The sequence below is a fragment of the Juglans regia genome, chromosome 9 (genome assembly GCF_001411555.2).
Source record: "Juglans regia cultivar Chandler chromosome 9, Walnut 2.0, whole genome shotgun sequence".
Taxonomy (NCBI): Eukaryota; Viridiplantae; Streptophyta; class Magnoliopsida; order Fagales; family Juglandaceae; genus Juglans; species Juglans regia.
In genome coordinates, this window is record NC_049909.1 from 8,443,638 (window position 1) to 8,453,116 (window position 9,479).

A 9,479-nucleotide genomic window follows, 5' to 3' on the forward strand; every position below is an offset into this window, starting at 1 on the left:
CTTAATATTTTTTTTAGTGCATCAATGTATGTTGGTTGGTTTCATGGTGATTTTGTTAAAGTTTGGGAACTTGTTGTCATCGTGATGTTGTTCAAGTTTGGTAACTTGTTCTCATGTTTATTTTGTTCAAGTTTGGTAACTTGTTCTCATTGTTGTTTTGTGAAAGTTTGATAACTTATTGTTATGGGTATTTTGCTCAAGTTTGGTAATTTGTTGTCATGGTTATTTAGTCTAAGTATGGTAACTTGCTGTCATGGTGATTTTATTCATGTTTGGTTCAAGTTTGGCAACTTCCTGTCATGGTGATTTTGTTCAAATTTGGTAACTTGCTGTCATGGTGATTTTGTTCAAATTTGGGAACTTGCTGTTATGGTGATTTTGTTCATGTTTGGTAACTTGCTAGTTGCTATCAAGGTTATTTTGTTAAAGTTTGGTATCAGTCATCTGAGTTGCTAACTTTTTGTCATGTTGAATTTTGTATGCATCTTAAGTCTTAACTACTGCCTACTGGTTCATACACTTGACAAATTGTATGATGTTATTTTGCTATTTTGTTATCTCTGACCTCTAATGCTATCTCAGTGATACTTATGAAGTTATGATATTATTTGGAAGGCTATGTGTAATACCTAAATCCTACTGCGTAGACTCTTATTTTATTTTTATTAGTTCTTTTAAGTGAAATATACTTTTATGCACTTTAAAATAAAGATTTTAATTATTTTATTTTAATATGAGTATTCTTTATTTTAAAATATGATTTATTAAAATAAATCAAGGGTATGAGGTATGATTTTTAAGACTTTGAAATATTTTTCCTTAAACCCTCTAATTTTTAGCTATTCAAGAAAGGGCCCAAGCTCGCTCCCTCCACCATAGGATGGGTAGGTGAGGAAAATATCTCCCCACATTCAATCTCCATCATTCATCCCCCTAGCTTATGGAACAACGTTTGACTAAAGCAATTGAGCCCTTTCTCCCTTGGACCCGTTAGGCTTCCTAAGCAAGCTATTGAATTCATTTTCCTTCCCTTGCACCTATCAGTTCTAAGGCAAGCCAAGAGAGAAAATTCCTCAAGCCCTAAGTGAAGCCCCTTCATTCACACGAAAGAGCATCTCGGTTTCCTCTAGCCCGAACGATTTCATCTTCCTTCTTCAAGCCAATTTCTTCCCTTTCCCAAGCTTAAGATCCAACCACAGCTTCTTCAAGGAGGACGATTTTCGTAGCCGTGAATCTCCATATTTCCTCTCCATTTCTTTTTTGTTGCTTGTTTCTATGTCTTGAAAGGAAAGCCAAGTCAGGTAATGCTCTATCCTTAAGATTTCTTGCAGATTGAAACTGTGCTAAGCAAACTTGTGCCATGTATTTGGGATTTTAGAATTTTTTGTGCTGGCCGATTGTTCTTTGTTAGTTCTAGACTGATTTCTCTTTTGTTTCCTCTAATATTTGTTCTAATTGGGGGGTAACCGAGTAGAGCAATGATAGCTCTTATGTGTTATGCTCTGTTTTTGTTTCCAGCCGTGTGTTTTTGTAAGGCACTTTGTTGTAGTCCTTCATTGTATTTTATCAAGTTTAAGCCATGTTTTAATTACGTTAAGTCTTGTCTTTATGTGTTAAATTAATGGAGTTGAGGTTTATAATTTTAGGCATACTTTCCTCAAGGTTTATGGTCTAAGTAAGCCACTAAGAACTTTAATTAAGCTAGAGTAAGCTTACTTTGGGAATTCTGAGTTGCCGATGGTTGTATCCATTATTTATACTATATTTTCAGAAAAATGTGATGCTTTTCTTAAGTTTTCTACAACTCTAGTATTGTTTATTTATGTAGTTGAGATTTTGCTTAAGTGAGAGATGTTTAAAAGCATGGATATACTAAGGCTATTAGTTGTCCAAGTGTTGCAGAATGTTTTTGCTATGCATTCTGTTTTGGGCCTTGAACCAGCCCATTTCATTCCCTTTGTTCAGTTTCACATTTTGTTCAACCAAAGATAAATTTTAGTATGAAAAACCATTGAAAAACAAGTGATAAAATCAACCCTCTTGTGAGCATTGGTCCTTTTGCTGGATATACCTTCCATACGATATTACAAAGTTATCAAATGCCCTCTTTGATGAAAATTTCAAACTTGTAGCAATTCTTTCTTCCTTTCCCTTTTTAAGTAAATTCCTACCATCTATGCATTTCTAACCTATGATTTCCATCTATTCTTCATGTAGAAAAAAATAGCCTTTAAAGGGATAGCAAGCATGTTATTTACTTTTATGAGTTTCTTTAAAATGTTTGGAATGAAGATTTAACGTTTTGGTGGGTAGCTAAATGGGTTAAGGAAAACACTTTAATTCCAAATTTGAATTAAAGTGAGCGTGTAAGGGTGTCGATGTGGCGCCCCCAACCCCCATGTAGAGAAAACACGGGAATCGAGACGCCGGGATGATGACAACACGGTCACACATCCCAACGAAGTGCCAGTGTGTGTACATGCAACGGTGTACAACAACAACGCAGCGGATTAGTCAACTAAGTACCAGAATTTAAATACAAGTAAACATCAGTAAAGATTTAAAAGCAGTTATACAGTCATCCAAAATAAAGTTAACACATGTCCCGAAAATACAGAAGGGTAAAATAAAATAACAAGCTAGTGATCCCAGATCACTCCTCGGGCGGAGCCGTCTCCTCAGGCTCACCCTCCTCCTCCTCATCTGCATCAAAATCTGCGTTACCACAGAATGGTACCGCAGGTAAGTATAACCCAAAAATAATCTCAGGAATAAAATGCATTTAATACAACTAACATGCATGCATATGATGAAATATGCATTTTTCCTCAAAACATCATTTTCCCCGAAAATGATAATTTTCCAACACACGCCAAAAATCCCATTTGGCCCAAAAATAATCCGTAAAACATTTTCCCAGAAAATGATTTACACAAAATCCAACTCACACTATTTTCCCAGAAAATAGTCCATTTAATCCGTCAATACCCTATGCACCATGGCCTCCCCTAGGGACCATCCGCACGTCCTGGCTTCGTAGCGATGCCCAGTTCCGCGCCCAGCGCGTACATGGCCGAGCACCCACTACGCAACGAGCGATGCCCAGTTCCGCGCCCAGCGCGTACATGGCCAGACATCCTCTAGTCCCCGCCAGCAGAAGGACCACGGAGTCGGCACGAATCTCTCGTCCGATCCCATTGTCGCCCAGCGACAATCCAGGGGACGTTACTCAGTTTATTCCGCTCCCGAGTAACCAGAGGAGCTCCACCGAGATAATGCCCCATCTCGGCTTGGGGTTCGTGATACACACGCACCCAACAAATCATTCACATGAAAACCCAGTTTTCATAAACACATGAACATGAATGCAATACACGAAAACCCAGTTTTCCTTTACAAACATGAACATGCATGAAACCATGAAATGTACATGAACCAACCAATCCAAAATCCATCAATATCCAATAACCAATAACCAATCCAATCCAATCAAACCAACAACTCCAATCACAAATCCATCCGACCCCCGTACTCCTCGGACTCAGTCCGGCATGCCAAAAATACAGTGAAAAGCGTTAGTGCAAAAATACATAAAATTCATGAGAAATCTTTGGAGAAATACTTACAGCGCTATAAGATAATTTCCGGAGGATCACGAAGCTGAAAAAGGCGACGTCTGAGCAACACCACAGTGTAAAATACACTGTGGCCGTGGGTCACAAATACCAACTTTTCAACGGAGACAAACGAAGACCCCAAAATGATAGGGTAGGGCCTAGAGAGGTCGGTGAAGCCAATGGTGGTGGTGGTTTGCCGTGGATGACGGCGCAAATGGTGGTTTAAGGCAAAAAATGTACAAATCGGAAATGGACTTGGTGGGGCTTCACCGGTGACGGATCGGAGCCGGGGTTGGGTCCAAAGGGTTGCCAAGAGGTCGGGGATGAAGTGGTAGGAAGATGGTGGCCAATGGTGGTGCGACGGCGGCGCAACGGCGGAAAGAGTGCCGCGGCTTCGAGCCGTGCGTGGAGGCTAACGGTGGCTCGGATGGAAGTGAGGTTGGTGGGGGTTGATGACCGGCGGGAGGGGAAGCTACTGGGCTGGGCGGTGTAGGTCACGGCGGCGCGGCGGCAGTGGGTTGGGGGTGGACGACGGAACGCACGGGAGAGAGGGAGAAGCAGCTCGCGCGGGAAGAAGGAGAAATAAGGAGGAAGAAAAAGAAAAGAAAGAAAAGAAAAGGAGGAAAAGAAAAATAGGGGAAAAGAAATGAGGTCCAATCCTCATAACTTGGGTCACGAAAATGATCCAACGGAAACGATTTTAAAACCACAAATTAAGTAAAATAATTTAAACGTAATGGTAAAGTCAATTTGAAATAATTAAATCTCACAATAATTAAATAAATATTAAAAGCAATTTAAATGCATAACAATAAATGAATATTAAGAAAGCACATAAAAATAATTTTCACCAAATTAAAAATCCTAAAAATAACCCACTTAAAAATCCAATAATTTTAAAATAAGAGAATAAATTTTGAATCCATAAAAATAATTCCTTCAGTAAAAATACACTAAAATACGGGGTGTTACAGTCGATTAGTAAAGCTTAAAGTAAGATGGATGTTAATGTGTCTATTTCATTCCATTGAATTGGGGTTTACTCTCAAGTTCAAAGGAACCCACAGTAAAGCTCGTAGGTAAGTAGGTATGACCATACTTCTTACACCAAATTCTCTTTATAAAATAATGTATATCTCTCTTATTGCAAATGTTCTTCTAAAGAAAAAAGTAAACAAATATAGTATGTACAAGCCCTTTCTTGATAGCCCCTGTTAAGCACCCTATCGATTATAATTGTGTGTAAGTGTATAAGATAATGCATGCACGTGGGTTCTAAACCATGAGATTTTCATACATACTCTCTCAAGAAACTTATTGATTATTGCTATATGTAGTATTGCATAAAAATGTATCTTGTTCATAAAAATGCATGTGCATCATACTAAGAAAGATGATGAAAATGTTTTGATCGCAAAGGAAAGGAAAGGAATGTCTTATGCCTTATGCCTTATGCTTTAAGCGATGCTTTAAATGAAGCGAAAAAAAAAATGTTTTAAAATGTCCTTATGAACTCATGCTTTAAAGGACGCGAAGAAAGTGTTTTAAAATATCCCTATGAACTGATGTTTTAAATGACGCGAAGAAAATGCTTTAAAATGTTCCTATGAACTTATGCTTTATGAATGCCATGAAAGATGATGTTTAAGCTCATGCTTTTAAATGACGTTTTTCCGTGAATGAACTTTTAAATGAAAAGGATTGAAATGAATGGAAGAAAGGACTGAATGAATGAATGTCTTATTGTATGAAAACATGTAATGACCATATGAATGAAAAGGGTACCAAAGGAATGGGCAAATTGCAATGCCGAGTAAGTAGTACTGGTAGTCCACCTAGCGCTACCCCCTGACTGAAAGGGATTCCCAACCTGTGGCTACGAGCGGAATCTAGGTCCAAAGGAAGACTGCTAATCCTAACACACGGGATGTAATAGTGTGTACTGGTCAAAGAAAGTGAAACATGAAAGTATAGTCATTTCTTAAAATGTTTATGCATGAAAGTATAGTTATTGCTTATTTCTTAAATGTTTATGCATGAAAATATGGCTTATTCCTTAAACTTTTATGCATGAAAGCATTGTCAAGAATTAGCAAAATGTTTATGTATGCATGTTTTCAAGAGAAAAAGAGGAGATGCCTAGTATGTTCACTGCATGGTATACTACTTACTGAGTATTCGAATCACTTTTGTGTTTATGTTTTAAACGTCCAAGTAATGATGAAAAAGCTAGAGAGCAAAAAATTACTGCAGAGGGAGAGGCAGACGCCTAGTGTCTTCCCTAACTAGAACAATTATGTTTTTATGAACGTATGATGGACTCTGAGAGTCTCTTATGGATGAATGTTTGAATATGATGTCTATCAGGTGTTCTCCTTTATTAAATTAGAAATTTAGAGTACACATGTGTTATGTTTATGCCGATCGCATATTACTAGAAAAGAAAGAAAAAGGAAAGAAGGAAAAATGGATAGGTATGTACGTAGCGATCCCGCCCTTCTCGGGGCGGGGTTGTGACACTATGACTCTGTAAGGCTGTATGAGGATTGTATGAATTATGATAGGCTCTCTTAATCTCAGTGAGATCACTGAGATGTCTAGAGTCTCTAGACTCTAATATTATATCGGATGGTTTATTTTATTTTTCATATTTCTTGTATTGTGTTGGAGATATCACATTGATTGTTGAGGCAAGCTAAATTTTGTATTTCTGTCAAACATCTCTTGATAGTATTATTAAGTAAAAGAATACATGAGTAATCATGCAAAGAATTAAAAATTAGCTTAATATTTTTAGTGTATGATATGCTTGGCAAGTGGGATGAAACACAAAATTTTCAACTTATCTCATCATTATAAATTTTTCAAATTACCACACAAAATTTAATAAATAATTCAACTTTTTCAAATTTCAAAACAATAATAATATTTTAAATTTTCATCTAAAATAAAAAATTCTTATCTCACTTTTCAAACCTAATGATGTAGGTTGTTGTAAAGATGGCTGAATAGGGAGACTTGCAATTTGCTATCCATTTCTGGCTTCATTTATGACGAGTGTGGACTTTACTCTACATTTTTTGTTTTGAAGTTTAATGTACCAAGTTGCATAATTTTTTGTTTTAAAATATTTTTTGACTCATTATTCCATGAGACCATGAGGATGTCATTTAATGTACCATAGGTCCATATCCATAATATACCTGAGATCCTAAAGGCTTGATGATGTAACTTTGTATTTTATTGTTAATTCCTTATATTTTTAGGTCTTTTTATTTTATTTTCTTATAATTTAATTTGGAAAAAAAACCACTCATCTCAAGCTGAGTCAAGTTGAGCTCGAGCTTGGATCAACAGACCAATTTTCGAGTTGAGCTTGAGTTTACATTACATGTAAACGAATTGAGCTCGAACGAAATTTTGGGCTTGTAAATTTGCTGAGCCCAAGCTCGATAGAATTTTAAAGGAGCCAAGCTCGAACATCACATGCTTGCTCGAGCTTAGCTTGAATACAACCCTAACCATAGCCTGTGGTGGATCGTCTATCATTTGTGCAGCCTGCCCAATTAAAGTCACAAAATGCATTCAAGCTAAGTTTATGCCATGATTGAGAGACCCTTTAAGGTCTCTAATGACTCTCTTCGTAGCTGTTTAGTGAGTAGTTGTAGAGGAATGCATGAATTGCCACAATTGGTTTATTAAGAATGCTATTTTTGGTCATGTTAAGGTGCAATATTTCAAGGCACCTACAATCTGCCTATACTCATTCCATCATTAAGAGGTTCTCCATTAGCTTGAGAGAGTTTGGAACAAGAGACAATAGGAGAGAAATAAGGCTTTGCCCAAGCCATTCTGGCTCTATTGAAAAGATCCAAAATGTATTTGGCTTGATTTAAATGAAGACCATCATTGTCATGAAGCACTTGAATGCCAAGGAAGAAAGATAAGGAGCCAAGATCCTTCATTGAAAATTGTTGACCGAGATCCAAAATGTATTCTGGCTCTATGCTTGCGCTCTGCTACACCATTTTGTTGTGTAGTGTGTGGGCAAGAGAGTTTATGTAGAATCCCATGAGTTTCAAGGAAAACCTTTAACTTAGTAGAGATGTATTCTCCACCCCAATCTAATTGTAAGACTTTAATTTTGTATGATAGGAGATTTTCCACTAAACACTTGAATTTTACTAGACATTTAAAGACATCATATTTTTGTTGTATGGGAAACAACCATGTGAATTGAGAGTAGTCTTCTACAAAGAGGACATAGTACCTGCAGCCACTATGTGATGGAATGGGAGATGTCCAAAAATTAGTGTATTAAATCAAGTGGTACAAAGCTTTGTCGAGTAGAATTATGAAGTGGCAATTGTTTGTGCTTTGCAAGTTGATATGAAGAACAAAATGGGATTTTATTAATGGAGTATGTGACTGGAAGATTAAAACATTTCAATACTTTATGCGTTGCAGAGGATGGCCTAATCTAAGGTGTCAAACTGAAGCAGAGGTCTTGATGCCAAGTAGATTAGTGATTTAGTTGGTCTTGTGTTTGGAGATTCTTCCTAGGTGGATAAGATAGAGCCCATTGTCACTCCTTCCTTGTAGTATGGTTTTCTTGTGGCAATGTCCTTGACAAAAAAATGATCAGATGTGAGCAAAAAGGAGCATAAATTATCTGTGCAAATCTGTTATATGGGAAGTAGATTTGTAAAGGCTTTTGGACAGTGTAGTATGTACTGTAAGTTAAAAGATGAACCATTGGCTTGAAGAGTAGCAAAACCAGTATGTGCAATGTTGAGATTTGAACCATTACCCACAGCTATAGAGTCATTGCCTTGGAAAGGATGTTGTAAGGTTAGATTCTCAAGTGAAGCAGTGATATGCTGGTTTACTCCACTATCTGCAAACCAAGAATCAGTTTCTTCAAAATGAGCATTTGTTTGGGCAACCATGGCAGCTAGCTGGTGAGGAAGGTGTCATCCTTGAAAGGAGTAATCAATCCTGTGAAAACTGTCAAGAGCTTGATGGTTAGTTTTGTTACAAATTTGACAAGGGGTACGATTGTTGTTTTGAAAGATGAAGCCAGATTTGGCTATAGGAGCTGACTGTGGGTGTTGCGGCAAGGCTGCTGGGTTGATTGCTTTTGAGGGAAAGATTTTGAAGAGCCATTATGTCTAAATTTGTGAGGATTGAAGTTCTTGTTGCCTTTGTTGCTAAAGAGAGCAAATGTACTAGATTTGAGTGGTATACTTTTTTTGTTGAGATTGTTGAGATTCAAGCAGAATTTCATAATTAAGTAATTCAGCTTGAAAGTCATCAAAAGCCATTGGATTGCTACAAGTGGCAAAAGAAAAAGAAGTAACAAAAGGGGTATAGGATGGATATAGACCACCGATGATGAAGGAAATCAAATCTTCATCATCCACAGGCTTGCCAACAGCTGCAAGTTGATCTGCCCAAGATTTGGCTAATTGAAGATATTGAATGCAGGAGTTGGAATCCTATTTTAGTGCCTAAAGTTGTCTCTTTAGATGAGTGACTCGAGACCTGGAGTGAGAGGCAAACCAAAAAGCCAAGGAAAGCCATACTTGGGACGAGGCATTGAGTCCAAACATAGTGGAAAGAACACTCTCAATTAGAGTTGCATTAATCCATCTCAGAAGGTACTGATCCTTCTTATTCCAGAGAAGATTCAAAGTGGGTGTAGATCCTTCTTGAAAAGAAAGAAATTTTGTAGGTCATGGCTCAGAGCCATCTACAATGCCTACAAGATCCTGGATTCTTAACACTGGTAGGAATTGGGAAACCCATAGTATGTAGTTGTTATTGTCTAGTTTAATAGAAATGAGTCAAGTGAGATTAGGA

General features: G+C 37.3%; 1 pseudogene; it reads right to left on the minus strand.

Moving 5' to 3' along the window:
- Window positions 1-8,918: 8,918 nt before the first annotated feature.
- On the minus strand, window positions 8,919-9,043 carry LOC118349519 (annotated as a pseudogene).
- Window positions 9,044-9,479: the final 436 nt, after the last annotated feature.